Consider the following 16,595-nt stretch of genomic DNA (forward strand, 5'->3'; position numbering starts at 1 on the left):
CAGATTCTTTATTCCGGCTACCTTCCTACTGGACACCTGTGTTTCAACATTTTCAACTTCTGGGCTGGTTTGGATTTAGATGTAAAATATACCTCGGAGTATATAAAATGCCATGACTTCTGGAAACCTTGTGGACACAGAGCCCTGTCTTAATTTGATTATTTATTCCACATTTACAACATACTCTCTTGGCCAATTTGAGTGTATTAAAAAGATGTAGAAGGAAACAATGTTGAACAGTAAGACAGTTTTTATTTCCTTATTCATGATTTTTTTGTAGTATTCATCATTGGACCAAAAAGATGTGACAAACCTCCATAAATCATATTCACAAACCTAAATTCTACACTTATTTCCAAGCTTGAAACTACCTATAATAAGATCACCAGATTTACAGCTAACCAAACCTACAAGTCACACCACTGCTTAGCACTACAGCAACTAGACTAGCTAGAATTCCCTCAGCTGCTCCAACTATACCAACTACAAATCATCCATTCTATCCTTTATCTACCCTCCTTCTGCCCCAGCCTCTCCACTATCATATCCAAATATTCTCCTGCTAGGATGCTACACAGCTCAAATCAAGAATTATTAGACATCTACAAACCCAAAACCAAATAGGCTGCCTTCTTTATAACTATAACCCAACTACATCCTGGAACCAACTCCCCTTGGAAATAAAATCCCTTCAGCATAGCAAAAGTTTCAAATTAGCCACAAGGAAATACCTAAAAACAAAGTGGTCTTGCCATTGTAGCCAACCACCCTGAAACCACCATCCTTTCACCTATTTCACCACCTCACTCTTACTGTATCTCTAACACTATTCCCCTGCCTCTTCTACCTCTTCCCTTCCTCTGTCTCCAACCACTCTTAATTCTTACAGTCTCAAAACAACCTACCTGTCTAGTCTGTCTCCTATACTCTACCTCCCCTACATCTCCTGCTAGCCATTATTACTTTCCTGTTTCCAAACTCCTATATAACTAGATCCTACCCACTTTAACAAGCATCTGCCTAATTATTAACTCATTTTGCTCTAAGCAGCTTAAATAATATTGTAATTAGTCAAATTCCTTCTGTTAATTGTTTAAAACCTTGTTTGTAACAACTCACATACTTGTCTGCCAATTGTTAATACTCTGCATAATTGCATTGCCTGAGGAGCTTTTTTTTTTCTCCAGGTCTCTGCTTGTAAGATCCTATAGCTGATTGTTACTACTATGTTACTAAAATTTAATAAATTGTTTTCTAGTCCTGAGGAGCTTTTCTCCCCGGGTCTCTGCTGAAAATGAGCCAAAAGCTCAGCTTGAATAACCCGGTTAACAAATGTAAAATAAAATAAATAAAATCTACAACCTTGTGGATCCAGGTGACCCATAGACTCCTGGCTTACGTAAGTTATTTCCTCACAGTTACTGCAGTGCAGCCTTTCCAGCTAGGGAACACGGAAAAGATGCAGGACAAGTTGAAAAGCAAGAAGAAATATGAGGAGATGTAAGGAAAAATGTATTAGGCTGATGTGGGGAGGTTAGGATGGAAAGAACCAGAGGGTATCCCCAAGGGTTTTATGCAGAAGGGGCCATGGGCAAACTGAGGATGTCATCTAATCTTTCATCTGGGGGTACCAGTTAAGCTACGGCTAGTGCTGAATTTATTGCTAACTAAAAAAGATTTTGCCAGTCACAGCTTTAGTTAAAATTCTTAGGCTGTGTAACAGAAACCATAATAATACGCCCTATATTTTATGAATCATTTTATATATGTGAAGGAAATGACAGAATGAACTGCTAATGTCATTCCTAGAACTAAACATAGCAATGCATATTCCTAAAAACATCTGCCATCTAGATGTATCCTCAGCTGTTATTAGCTGTTACGCTTTGAAATACATGAGAAAGAAAACAAGAGTCATTTTCATTTGAGTACTATCTAATTTTTTTGCTTAGGACTTCATCCATCATTTTTATATCTTTGTGAATTTGGAAACTTTAGAAATATATCAACATACAAGGCTATATGAAATTCATTCAACTTGTTTCATGTGTAAACAAGATAGAATGTATGTAGTGCAGAGGGAATGCATTTTAATGTATTTACCTTTCTTTATTATTATTATTATTATTATTATTATTATTATTATTATTATTATTAATATGATAGCCAGGTCTCAGATCAATTAACTTTTCTGCTTGGTTGATAATTTTCAAACTGAATTGAAGCTACATTTGATTAATAGGTATCCACTCAAGAAAAAAAATGCAAATAAACATTAAATATTAAAACACCCAGGAAGCACAGTATGAGGATAACACTGAATATCAAGGTATTAGTCAAGCATCATTTTTATCATCATCATTTAAGAGTTTATCTGCATTGTAGGAAAAGTCAGGAGTGAGTGAGAAAACACATTCAAATTCTCTGTACATTAAAGTAAATGCATATTGATATTAAACCCATTGGTCACCCCCTGCTTTATGTTTTATGGACTAGGCACGTAGATGGGCGTTTAGCCTCATCATCCTTGCGCTATGTTATGGCCATGCATCTTGGGACATTTACATTATGTCACACTATGACACAGCTTATAACACAGTGGCAAAACTCTTTCGTTGTAATTACTCAAAGGGAGGCAGCATCGGTTAAAACAGACAATGGCTGAAGGTGAAAAATATCTTTTATTCTCCAACAAGATGCCTACATGTGTCTGTTATGTATGTAAATGGATACATTTGATATTATTAGTATTTTGATGCAAAATACCAAGTAAGGGTAATTCCCCCCATTTTTATTTTATTATTATTATTTACTTTTTTTGCAAAAGCCCTTTTAACACTTCTACAATTTATACCAATTTTTTTGTAAACCATCTGCACACACTATAAAAATAAGAAATACACTGGCTTGGATCACATCTTCAGCTGCTCGTTTTCAGTGCAGTATACATATTATGGGTCCTTCAGTGTAGACTGAATTTGCCACTGTTTTATAGCTGTATTGTTGACCTTGTTTGATTGACAAAACAGCTGCTCACGGGTGCTGGTGAAAGATTGCTGTAATAGCAGGGAAGGGAATTTACCCCGTCCCCATGATTCTGCGATCACATGGTTGATGTGTATAATTAGAAAGGGGGTGCAAAACATTGTTTCTGCTCTGCATGCTTCAAGGATAAGCATGTGTGTTTTAATGTCAGCATTTTAGTTTTGTGTGTGCATGTGTGATTTTGTGTGTGTGTGTGTGTGTGTGTGTGTGTGTGTGTGTGTGTGTGTGTGTGTGTGTGTGTGTGTGTGTGTATGTATATATATATATATATATATATATATATATATATATATATATATAGTTCTACTTCAAAACATGTAATTCCCATAACATTGAAAACCCAAAACACTGAAAACTTATAAGATCGAAAACCCAAAACACTGAAACTTTGCATCACACCATCTCATAACATCGAAAACTACAGTGCACAAGTACATAACATCCCCTCCACCTATAATAACACCAAACTAACAAGCACACTTTTTACTACATTTCTGCAGGGAAGGAAGATCCCCTGCCCCCCCCCCCCCCCATGTGGGGGGTTCTGGCCTCCACACCCTCCATAAATTAAATATATCAACTTTGAGATCGCACCGCAGTGGAAAAAAGTTAATTTACTAACCCCATTGTATTGCAATCACCATACAGAGTGTACACATAATATCTACACTTCCATGTATTGCCTAAAAACATGTACAGAATGGCAGCATAAACACTTTCTCCCTTACTCACTTCTCCCGATACTTCTCAGAACACTAACTTAACTTCTATGAAAGCAACAAATCCATCGCTTAACAAGACCAATATTTACCAATTACCTGATAAGCTGTCAAAACACAACATTAAACAAACTACAAAGCCACAAAACATACCAACCACCATGTTACCTCACACAATAACTACAACTTCGTAAAGTGATGCCACAACATTAACAAATTACACTATAACATTTACATAATTGATGATACACTACTCAATGTTAAACATTTTCAGTGTTATGAACTTCGATGTTCTATTTTCAGTGTTTTGGATTTTTGATGTTATAGTCTCAGTGTTTTGAGTTTTGATGTTATGGGAATTAGATGTTTTGAAGGGGAACCGTATATATATATATATATATATATATATATATATATATATATATATATATATATATATATATATATATATATATATATATATATAGATGTATAAAAGTGTGTGTATAAGCTGTCTTTCATTTACTCTGCATTCAGCTGAACAGTTATCTGTGTATTCTTTTGAGAGATACTGCTTGAATACATAGATGTTTCTGTAAAGATAAGTATTCTACAAGTTTATGAGACCTTGCAGGCACTCTAGCTCAGTAGTTTGAGGACCTAAAGCATTATAAACATTTATGATAGGCAGGTGTGTGTGTGTGTGTGTGTGTGTGTATATATATATATATAATATATATATATATATATATATATATATATATATATATATATATATATATATATATATATATATAGATATATATATATATATATATATATATATATATATATATATATATATATATATATATATATATATATATATATATATATATATACATATATATATAATTATGTAATATTGTGTGTGAATACACACACACACACACACACACACACACACACCCACACACATATGGAAACATATTACGTTTAGTAATATGTATTTTTGGCTAATAGGTATTCCATTTACTTCTAATGTTTTCTTTAAACTCTTCCACGTCTTTACTTCATTTAGAGCACACATTTATGTTACTTTGTTGCCCAATGTCATAAGGGTCAATCAGCATGCTATCTTCCCCTTATATGAAAAGTTAATTCTAGCCTGTATCCTCTGGAAATAATTACTGATTAACTGTTCCCTAATGAATGATTCATTTTTATTTTTTTTCACATGCAGAGTTTCACTTGTACTTACATTGCATAAAACTAAATGCAAATAAAATGAACCTTGTGCTTAAATAGTCCAGAAGGCAGTGCATTAGAAACTTGGGATATTGCATGGAGAGGTTAGCAATTAATTCTGGTCAGAGATTCCTGACAGCAATTTATTACCCATATAAAAAAAGCAGTATCTCATTTTCCAGAGACGTGGTGCATGTGCTTATATCATTGCTTTGCTGAGCCCATCCCCACACCAGCAACATTTTTATTGCTAAACAAAACAATTCCGTTGTTTCTACATTTGTATGCAGTCAGCAACCTTTTCTTCAAGCACTTAAACAATCAAATGCAAAAGAGCACAACTAGAAATGAACAAAGGAACGCAGGTGCTTTTTCCTAATAATTTAAACATTTAAGTGATTTTCTTAAATTCTGTACCTTGCAGAACAAATTTAATGATTTAATTTTAAAGGTTCGATACATTTTATTAGAGTTTTTTGCCTGCTCAATAAATTGAACCTCAGATATAGGTTAAACCTATGATGGCTATACAAACTAAATTGAATATTTCTATAAAGTAAATCAAATATCTCTTTACATATTTCTAACTCAGACTCTGATGGGAAGTAATACAAATCCACTTCATTCTACACTTTTTGTTTCAGTTAAGTCAAATATCCCTAGCTTCAAACTAAAAGATTTGGAGGGCTGAAGTAGGCACATTGTTTATTTTACGCACGTACCTGTCTGGCATAGAACAGAGAGACTTAGAAAGATGATGTGAAGTGCAGCCTTAAAGAGGTTTCATGGTAACAGGTGAATTAGAATTGCTTGGTTTGGTGATGACAGGTTCGTATCCCAGTCTTGGCAGATAGACAAACAGCAAGGGGATTGCTGGGTACCTGTGATCCTGCTCTGCTTACCACAACAAAGGTGTCTGTGACAGTAATGACAAATATACCTGTCTGACAAAGGTGCAGCCGTAATTTTAGGAGATTACTGTAGTGTGATTTAAGCATAAATACCCACTCAAGGGATTTCAATCTCCTTTGCAAAATAATTAGAATATGTTGGAGGGATTTATATATATCATAAAGAATATTGTATCTATAGATCTGTCTTCCACTCCACATAAAATAAACTATTTCTCTTACTCTATTCAAATGTAATTTGGGATGAATGGATATGTAACCACAAAGTCATCCACTGTTTAGAACCTTTTTCCCTGTTGGATAGGTGAAACAAGTAAAGGTCCCAACATATCCTAGTTTGGCCTAACTCTGGCTTATTTGTAGGCAAAATATAAAGGCTAAAAACTACCATGGGATTGTAAGGCTAGGTTTCTTAAGATCCTCACATATCAATATCCTAATAAATATCTATGCACTTATGAAACTACAAGCATGCAATTTGGAGAGAGGGGTGTATAATACCAAAAAAGATATTTAATTAGCCAAGTAACTTGTAACATGAAGTTCCCTCATTTGCGATGCAGCTCATAGCAGGTATCCCAGGTATCTGAGGGAATTTGCTGTATGTAAACACAAACGGATGGCAGTAGTCATGCATGATATCTTGTGTACTAGTGATATATTAATGAAATATAATGGTGAATTGCAAAGAGGGACTGATGCAATTGGATGGAGCACAGGCAACTGACAGGATAGGAGTCATTGTGGCAACATAGGTTCATAGGTTCATAGGTTGGTACTAGGCTATCAGCCCTAGGGCCTATACAAGCCTAGCCATAACAATTCCCTGGCTATTTCTTCCCACATTATTTACTTTCATTTGATGTGGCAGGATGAGGAGATATAGACCATGAATAGGGTAATTAAAACAATGGCTAGTAGGGCCCATTCTGAGCTAGTGCAGAAGAGAATGATGAGTCCCCAAAAGCTAGGCTGGTGACAGGGACCAGCTATGGTTTCTGAGAAGAACAGAGTTAATATCCTTCCTGCTGCATGACTGCTGCAGTTTAATGACTGTGGATTCAAAGACAGTGAATTCTAGGCTCCCTTATTAGAAATAAGGACCAAGCCATAGGGTCTGAAGGGTTTCAAAATATAAATGAAGAAGAGTGTTTATTAGAGCTACCCATCAAACGTTTCATTAGAAGGAGTGTAAATTATAATATAATGTAGTGTGAAATGTAACACAAAACATAATGATATAATGCAATATAATGCCTGTAGTTTTAACACAAGGGGTTAAGGCTATGGACTGTGAATGAGCTTCTTTCAGTAGTGTTGATGTGTCTTTATGTTTATACATGCATGCTGTGCAATGATGAAGGTGTGACTTAAATAGACTTCTAGTTTGCCCCTGAAAAGATGTACATATTCACAATGGTCATACCTGATTAATGAAACACATAATGACATATAACATTTAAGAGGGCCTACAGTACAGGTCAAAGTGTGAGATTCAGAGAAAAGAGCAGCTGTGAGAGGCACATTTGGACTAGGATAACTAACAAAGTAATGATACTAACGCAGCATGCGTGAGAAGGAATGTCAGAACAAGTCAAGGGCAATGTTTATCAGTGCGGTGGTGTGTAAGTCCACAGCAACACACAATAAAAATGGAAGCAGGTTACCACAAAACATGCCAGTCTCTAAAAGGAAATTCCATAGTTCTCTGCGGAAAATGCACAGACTAGCAATGGAAAAGGAATCAAGCAGCCACACAATGTATGATCAACCTGTAAAATACTAACATATCCATGCAATTGTTAAGTAGACTACCACATAGGCGGTAGTCTACTTAACACAGAAAGTGTGACAAGAGATCTTGGGACACAGGTGGACAGTAGTCTCTCATTTGATAATCACATCGCCACAGTGGTCAGGAAATCCTTCTACGTGGCACACCTCATCACAAAAGGTTTCTCAACCATAAAAAAATAGGTCATTGTTCCCCTCTACTTATCACTCATTAGACCCATTATAGAGTACAACGCCCTTTTGGTATGTACCTCACAAGACATCTACAACAACTGGAAAGGCCACAGAAATACTTCACAAAGAGGATTACTGGCCTCAAACAGATGCCCTACACAGACCGTCTGAAAAAATTCCAGCTTTACTCTGTTGCATATCGCCTACTCAGATGTGATCTCTGCCTAACATATAAAGCTATGTCAAACCCAGAGCTGTTGGACATGCTCCACTTAAAGGAATCCCAATCCCTCTGAGCTACACTCTCTAGGGACCTAAACCTTGTCACCACAATAAACAGAACATGCTGGAGGGATAGATTCCTGTCCCAGAGACTTCCCATACTCTGGGACAAACTACCTATCCATATCAAACAAAGCTCCTCATTAGCACTCTTCAAGAAAAATCTTGATGATTGGATGGGAAATGGGAAATTCACCCCAGGGATCACTTCAAATGTAAACAGATCTTAATATATGTTTTATAGGTTTAACTTTAAAATGGCGTTTTGCAGAAGGGCGAACAGAACATTTCCAAAAGGCAGTCTGCAAGGTTTGCAAACGCCGAATGGAAAAAGGTTCGAATGTGCAATGAGCAAATGCAAAGTGAGATTCACTTATTGCACATTTGACATTCTGGGGTGGATTGCACTATAGTGGGGATCGGGAAATGGTTCCTTTCCCCACTGTAGTGCGATCTCGGAGTTAGAGTAATAAAGTAGGGGGGTTATGGGGGGTGCAGGGGTGCATGCCCCCCTGCCTTACACTTTGCTTTTTTTTCTTCAACATTCATGTTCGAAAAACAGCAAATCTGCTGTTTGATTTGCTGTTTTTCGAACATGAAGGTCTGTCGACATTTTCAGTTTCGTGGTTTTAAGTTGCTCATATGAGCACTCGAACCACTGCGATTCAAGGTTTTAAAGGTAAACCGTTTTATACGTACTATGCAAAACATACTTAGTCTCTTAGTACCACAAGATTAGATTTGCAAAAACTAGAGCTGAGGCTGCCCCCTTTGCCGCACCTTTGACTTGCTTAAAATATTCACCATCAAAATACACAAAGTTGTTCTCCTTACACCCAATAATAATATTAAAGTATTTTTGTGTTTGGGTGGAATTAATGTAAAGTGATTCCTGGAAACATTCTAGTCCTCGTTTATGTGGAATCAATGAAAACAAACGCACCACTTCAATAGTCACAAAAATGACGTAGTTTGTGAGACAAGGGTAACATGCTTCATATTAAACAAAACTGTGTCTTGTTGATGAAGCATCAGTAGTGCAGAGTGTTTTGCCCTAACTGTAATAATGGTGAGCCCAGGGTGGAAAGAGCTATCTAGGGACATGGGGAAAGAGTGGTAAACTGGAATGCTGTCACCTTGGAGTGAGGGGACTAAGTGATGAGAAAGTGGTTGGTGAGGACCTTGTGGTTGATAATACCATAAACAGAAAAAGTGAAACTAGAATGAAAAGTAATGTGTGCATAGAGATCAGAGTTGTGTAGCTTATCTCAAAAAGGGAAGGGAACTGTGTTTGATATCAAGTGAGTGTTTCTGTGTCTTTCTGCTGACAAATGCAGCATTATTCCTAGAAAATGCCAGGTTAGCTAAGGAGACTACAACATTGTACACATATGGCAAAAGTTATCATGTAACAACTTTACTGCCTTGTATAGAAAAAAACACTGAAATATAATTCCAAGATTCACAACTTCACAGATGAATAAATAAACAGGATGAATCTTGAGACTGTGAGCACTGACTGACAAAAATATCAGATGGCAAGCTAGTTAACAGAAACCATAAATGCAATGTGGCACACTTGTGCTGTGCCTAACACATGCAAAAAAATATGACAAGCACTAATAAATGAAAACCGCAAGAAGAAGGCACTAGTGATTTCCATTCAGATTTTGGGAGAGAAAGATACAGGTAGACAGAAAGGCAGAAAACATGCATATTGTAATACCTACGATATATAGTGTACATGTAGCTATCTCATAAAATATATAAAAAAGACACAACCAATGAAAAATGAAACACACTCTGAACACACTGTATACATAAAGAACAAACTACTCAGACAACAGTATCATAATTATATGGACAATGAAACAAGTGACATGCATAGCTCTACCACATGAGACAATACATTTGGAAACAGAATTTGAAAAAGAGAACATGGTCACAGAAACACAGAATGCTCAAAAGTCACAACTTTATACCCCTTATGTTGCATGCACTGTGTTGCAAAATGTGCCATAGTTGGAGACAGTCAAGTAAATACCGTAACCACATTTATCTGTATTAGCCACACAGCACCTTAAAGCCTAACAACAGGCTGTAGTTATGTAGAGTTAATTATAGCATTCAGCAGAAAATAAACAAGAAACAAATACACTGAAGAAAAGGTAAGCAACTGCAAGCTGTAAGTCTATACCATCCAGATGAAAATAAACAAGAAACAAATACACTGAGGAAAAATGTAAGCAACTGCAAGTTGTAAATCTATACAGTGCTGACTTAAATCGTAAGCTCCAGGAAATTATATGGCAAAATGCATAATGGAACTGCTCGTCAACCAGGCATGTGAGTAAATGTGAAGAAATTTAGGGGTACTCTGCACACAGAATGGAAACATGACAAATGCCATGTGCATTACACAGCAAGCTACATGGTGTGATAAATCAGGAATGTACCCAGTGGAGGGGCAATGACAAAAGCAGTATGCTAGTAAGTAATAATAGACAGATTGTGAGGGCTGTGAAATTGCAGCACTCTGTGTAGTCTTGTAATGCATCATGAAACTAATTGATTTGTGATCACTCAAGTGACGATAAAGGCATATCGATGATGAAGATGATAACGATGATGATGGTGATGATGATTATGATGGAATTAATCAGACTGTAGAAATCCAGACAGAAAATGCAAACAATATGTAAGTAAAGCAATGTGCAAGGCTGACAGATGATGCAGAAACTGATAGTAATTAGCTTTCATATCCCTCAACATGCCAACTGCTCTGAGCCCCAGCCCCATGGTGTGCAGAGATTAAGTCTTGAGTTCTTCCCAGATGACCTGTGTTGGATTAGCAGCCCAGACCATGGAGGGACCAGGTGGGGAAAATAAAGGAGGTATGAGTGAACACCTGATTCCTGTTCACTCATCCTGGGGAGGGAAGCAGTCTAGGTTCACTGCAATAACATCACCAAGAGCCTCATGAGCTCTGCAGTGCAAGCTGTTCCTACTTGGTTAGGAGGTTGTGCAAAGCTCATAAGGCTGTCACTCTTTCCCAGGTAGCAGTGGGACACTACATGTACATCTTCAATCATTTCACCAGGCCTAAATGTGGGTCAAGTATTGCCCAGGGGAAGGCTAAGTTGAGTCTTGTAGACCCAGAAAATGAGGACAAGAGCTAGCGGCAGCTAATGTTCAGATGTAGGGAGATTAAAAAAAGCCTACTTCTCCATTACTGAGCATGAAGCAGTGACATCAAAACCATTAGGGCTAGCAACAGTATGATAATGTTAAGGCCATTAAAAAATTGAAGGCTTGCTGCATTGGGCCATGATTCTAAAGGAGAGGGAGTCTGTCATGTTTAGCAGAAAATGCTGCATGTTCAGAAGGCTGATCAGGCACCTCTCACCATGCAACTGAAAGCTAACAGGCATTTGTATTTCATTACTGCCAAATCAATAGTAACCAAAGGAGTACAGATGAACACCTGTCTTCTTCTAGTTAGGCTAGAAGCATACTTGACAATGCCCTTTGCATACCTCAGTATACCTTTATAGTTAACTCTAGCTTCAAGTCTCCACATTATAGGTCTAATCTGCTGAAGCTGAATCAGATACCTTCTGTGTTAACATTTTGTCTTTACCAGCAGGAGAATTTACATGTGAACAATGTGCGTTCTAATTCTTGCCAGGAAACAAATCATCTGAAATTCATTGCTAATACTAACAATATAATACATTTCAAACTCATAACCATATGATAGTGATGAATGTATGAATTCTGAGCATGTGATTTTTTTTCTTTTTACTCCATAGATGCTAGCACCCACAGCATCAATAATCAGGTGCTGACAAACTAAAATAAATAAGAGTGCTGTTTTTTTTTCAATGTAGTCAAGTCACCCAATGCAGCCTAGGCAAGATGAACTCTATCCTCTGCAGCCCTTGTGCTAATTCATTTGCTGCAACAGTGAAATATCCAAATGCAGCAACTTCAGTAAAAAATGCAGTCTCAACTATGCAATGGATATGTCATTCTTTTTGCGTTTATATCACATTATCGAAAGATGAAAATAGCGAATGCTATGTCATCGGCCGCAAAACATCTAAACATTAAAATATCGAACATTCAGAACAGCGTATTTTTTTCCCATGGAAAACATTTGCTGCTCCGAAACACATACACACATTAGCACATGAAACAAACAGCAACCACACACATACACTTAAATTCCTACATCTAACGCTACACTAAACTAAACATCACTACTATCTACCCACTTACCTTAACCCAAACCCTAACCCTAAGGTCCGTCACTATTGCACACTCACCTAACCCATGCCCTAACCCTAACTCACTTAAACCGCCCTTAACCCTAATGTCTGTCACTGTCACACACACGCCTAACCCGTGCCATAACCCTAACTCACTTAACCCGCCCCTAACCTTAACGTACAAACAATCACACACTTACCTGAACCCAACCCGTAACTTTCCACCACAGCATTAAGAATAGTGAAGCCACAGAAACAGCCAACCGAATTCTTTCCCGAGGAAAGAATTAGCTGTTCTGCAGCTTCACTATTCTTAGCGTTCGCTGAATAGTGTTCAATATCAGAACATTCGAAGTTTTAATACTTCAATGTTCTGATATAAACCCTTCTTTTTTGTGCTCATGTAATGTGTATCTCTCTCTCTTTAAATAGATTTTTACTTGTTTTTTATAAAACAGTCTGTAGACAAGCAGAAACACTGAGAAGAAAGTGAATGTGTAAGAACTGTTTCTGCTGATAAGACCAAGACTAAAGAATGTTTTTCCTCATGGAATAAGAGAAAACTAGACTAGCTGTAGGCTTGTGCTTGCTGTTGAGTTGAAAATGTTGTGCTATTGGTTGGTGTGCTCTTTTGAGCATTTTTTTGTTCTTTTTTTGTTAAATAAAATTAAGAATTCAATACACAGGAGGTTCAGATTCAAAAGTTTACTAGTGTACACCACGAGGCAAAAAACTTACAAGTACAGAATTTTGTCTGACATGAAACAGGAAGCACACAATTTTATATAGGTTTAACATTTAGCTATGCCCACCTTTCTGACGTGATATGTCACAGGGCATCTACATCACTTTAGCTTACAATTCTTCATTCATTAAGTTTGCTGATGCTGTACATTTAAAAAAAACTTTTCCTTTAGATACAATACAGCCTTGCTATCCAGCTGGTCAGTCATAATGTCTTTCTGTAAAGTTACGTATTCAAGGTTTCATATCAGTTCGAACACAATAGCAGCTTCAGTCTTTTAATGCATGTCTTTGTTCTGTTACACTTTCTCACACAGCTGTGTGATATCTAAGTAACACATATACAAGGCCATCTCATTCCGACAGGAAAGAGCAGAAGATGTCATTATTTTACACATTTAATTTCCTGACCCAGCAGATAATCACTTGTGAAAAGCATAAACATTAAAACTTGCTAAGCTAGCATTATGTCTGGGTCAGGGATCAGCTTTTGCTTCAAGCCACACTGCAGTTTCAAAACTACTTCACATTTAGACATGAATTAATTTTACTACTATATGATTAATAGAATAAAATGCATTATATACTACTTTGCTTTTAAACTAGCATTTCTCATGTATTCAAATACACATTTTTCTAACATTTTCCCCCATTAATACTTTTTATTCTATTTTGAAGTATGCATAGTGTCATTTCATCTCCTAGCCTTTTCCGCTCAGGATTTTCAGCTAGGTGAGTCATTTAATCTATACATCAGAAAAAGTGCCATCTGAAATCAATCTTTCAATTTCTTGGTAGAAAGTTTCAGTAACAGATACATCAACAAAATCTTTGATTAATATTTTCATGCAGGGAATTCCACAGCAAACACATGCTCCTATTAGGAGTATACCCACACAAATGGCAATTAGAATATTCATTAGGATGGAAACCCACCCCCAAATAGATTCTGGAAAAAGTCTGTCAGTGGGTTTGGGCCTGGTTCAGTCATGGCTGATACTTGCTGAATTACCTCTAGGTGGTTATTTATCTCGTGACGATTGTCAGGAATAAAAGCACAGCATTCTTCTTTAATAAGCGCGCACGTACCACCTCTCGACGCTAGGGTGAAGTCAAGAGCCATCCGATTTTGTAGCACAACAGTTTTCATTGCATTCAGTTCATCAGTCACCAATTCTAGGGTGGAAAAAGTTGCATTACTCATTACTTTGAGAAGTTTCGACAACTTCCTCAGCTCCCAGATCGATTTGACTGCTCCATAGGCTGGGAGTATTCCTGCCCAGGATATAACACTGTCACTCAAGTCCATATGGGTCAATTCACTTTTGTCTTTTACTGAATTATGGTCTTTCCAACCAGCTTCGATCTTCCCAACTGGATTCACAGGTTTCTTAACTGGACCTTCGGATTTTCGAGCTGTTTCCCTTATGTTTCGTATCTTACCCAAAGGTAATTCTACAGTATGTCTTATTGCCGGAACCAAGTAACCCAAAAAACAACTGCCGGACCAATTCTCAGGTAACCATTTATATGCCTTTTTCACACAAATAAAATAACAGTTTTCTACTTTAGTACTAATACGCATCAGCCCCGCATGAAACATTTTCTGATCTATAACTGACAATTGTTTAAACAAAACTGGATTTTTTTGAATGTCACTCATAGTTGTTTTCAATGAGTTTAAATATGAGTCATAATTAGTATTGCAAAAAGTATTGCCATTACTATTCTTAATATAACATTGGTAAGATATGGTTATATTGCAATTGCTCCAGCCCACCTGGAGAGTGTCATTTTTATAGAAACATACAACTCCTTTTTGTGTGACAGGTAAAAATAAAGCTATTTTGTCCTGTGATCTCACAGTTCCTGTATCGAAAAGTAAATTCTCCCAAGTCTCATTTATCCCCAAAGGGACAGCGGACATTACCAGTCCTCCATATGCTGTTGGTATAGCTGTACAAACCCAGCAATTTGAAATGTTCATAGTCTCTGCATACACACATTTCATGGCCAGGTATGTGTTAAAATTTGGATGCCAGTCTATAGACGTTTCATCATGCCTTCCCACTTTCACTTGTGTGGTTGTGTGTAGGATAAACCACAGCAAGAGGAAAATTGTCACAATTACAGTTAATAAATGTACACACAACAAAATGATTATGCAACATCTCTGGGGTTGATCTAAACTTCTATTCGCTTTTCTTTTTGTCATCTCGGTCTGGTTGTGTATCAGTCTCAAAGTTTTTATCAAGTTGAAAGTTCTTTACCGGTTTACAATGCGTTAAATGAACCCAGGATGTCCTCTCGGCCACTCTAACTGCAGTAGGCGTTGCCAACAGAACCTGGTACGGTCCCTCCCACTTTGTATTTGCCCAATTCTTCCTTTTCATCACTTTCAGCCAGACGTATGTCCCAGGACCCAAGACTGCTTCCACCGGTCTGGTCTGTTCCTTATCTGAAAAAGAGTTAAATTGCAAAACAGATTTATTTGTTAACAGTTTTTTCATATAACTAGCTAATGAACTGTCAGCCTCCTGCTCAGCAGGCATGAGAGCTTTCCACTGAGGCACATAATATGCTCTCCCAAAAATCATTTCAAAGGGAGTCAAACCCTTTGCATTTGGAACCGTTCTCATACTCAGCAGTGCTAAAGGCAGACAGTATATCCAATTCTTTTGGGTCTCTTCTACTAGCTTCCTTAACTTGTTCTTTAGGGTACCATTGTACCTTTCCACCAGTCCTGTTGACTGTGGGTGGTAAGCACAATGGTTCTCCAAGGAGATACCAAAAAATCTCCCAAGCTGGTGAATCGTCTGATTCACAAAATGTGTGCCATTGTCACTATAAATCCTCTCTGGAATGCCAAATCTAGGGATTACTTCTTTTATCAGGGCTTTCACCACTGTTGCTGCATCCGGGTTTTTGGTTGGAAAAGCTTCTACCCATTTAGAAAACATGTCTGCAATAACTAAACAAAACTTCTTCCCTTCACATTTATTCAATTCTATGAAATCCATACAAATAGTATGGAGCGGGTATGGTGGTATAGGAAAACTTCCTTGCTTGGTTTTAAATGCTCCTTGTGCATGATGCTTGTTACAAGTATGACAAGCTGCACAAAAATTTTTTTGTGTAATTTGTGTATCCGTATGTTTGGAATATTCGATTTACTAACTGTACCATCCCCCCTGTTGAGACATGGCACTGCCCATGGCTCAACAAAGCTGCATATGTAAATAAATTAGACGGCAATATCGGTTTTCTTTCTTTGGAAATGTAGAGTCCATTCTCAAGAATTGCACCTCATTTTACCCATTTTTGTTTTTCTGCTTTTGTAGTAAGCATCTGCATTGTTTTTAACATGTCTAAATCTAAAATCTCAGAGGGATGTAATTCCTCATTTAAAAGTAAAGTTTCTGAGTCTGAGGCTGCTTGCTTTGCAGCTG

The sequence above is a fragment of the Protopterus annectens genome, chromosome 9.part0 (assembly GCF_019279795.1).
Source record: "Protopterus annectens isolate FY-2018-M chromosome 9.part0, PAN1.0, whole genome shotgun sequence".
Lineage (NCBI taxonomy): Eukaryota > Metazoa > Chordata > Ceratodontiformes > Protopteridae > Protopterus > Protopterus annectens.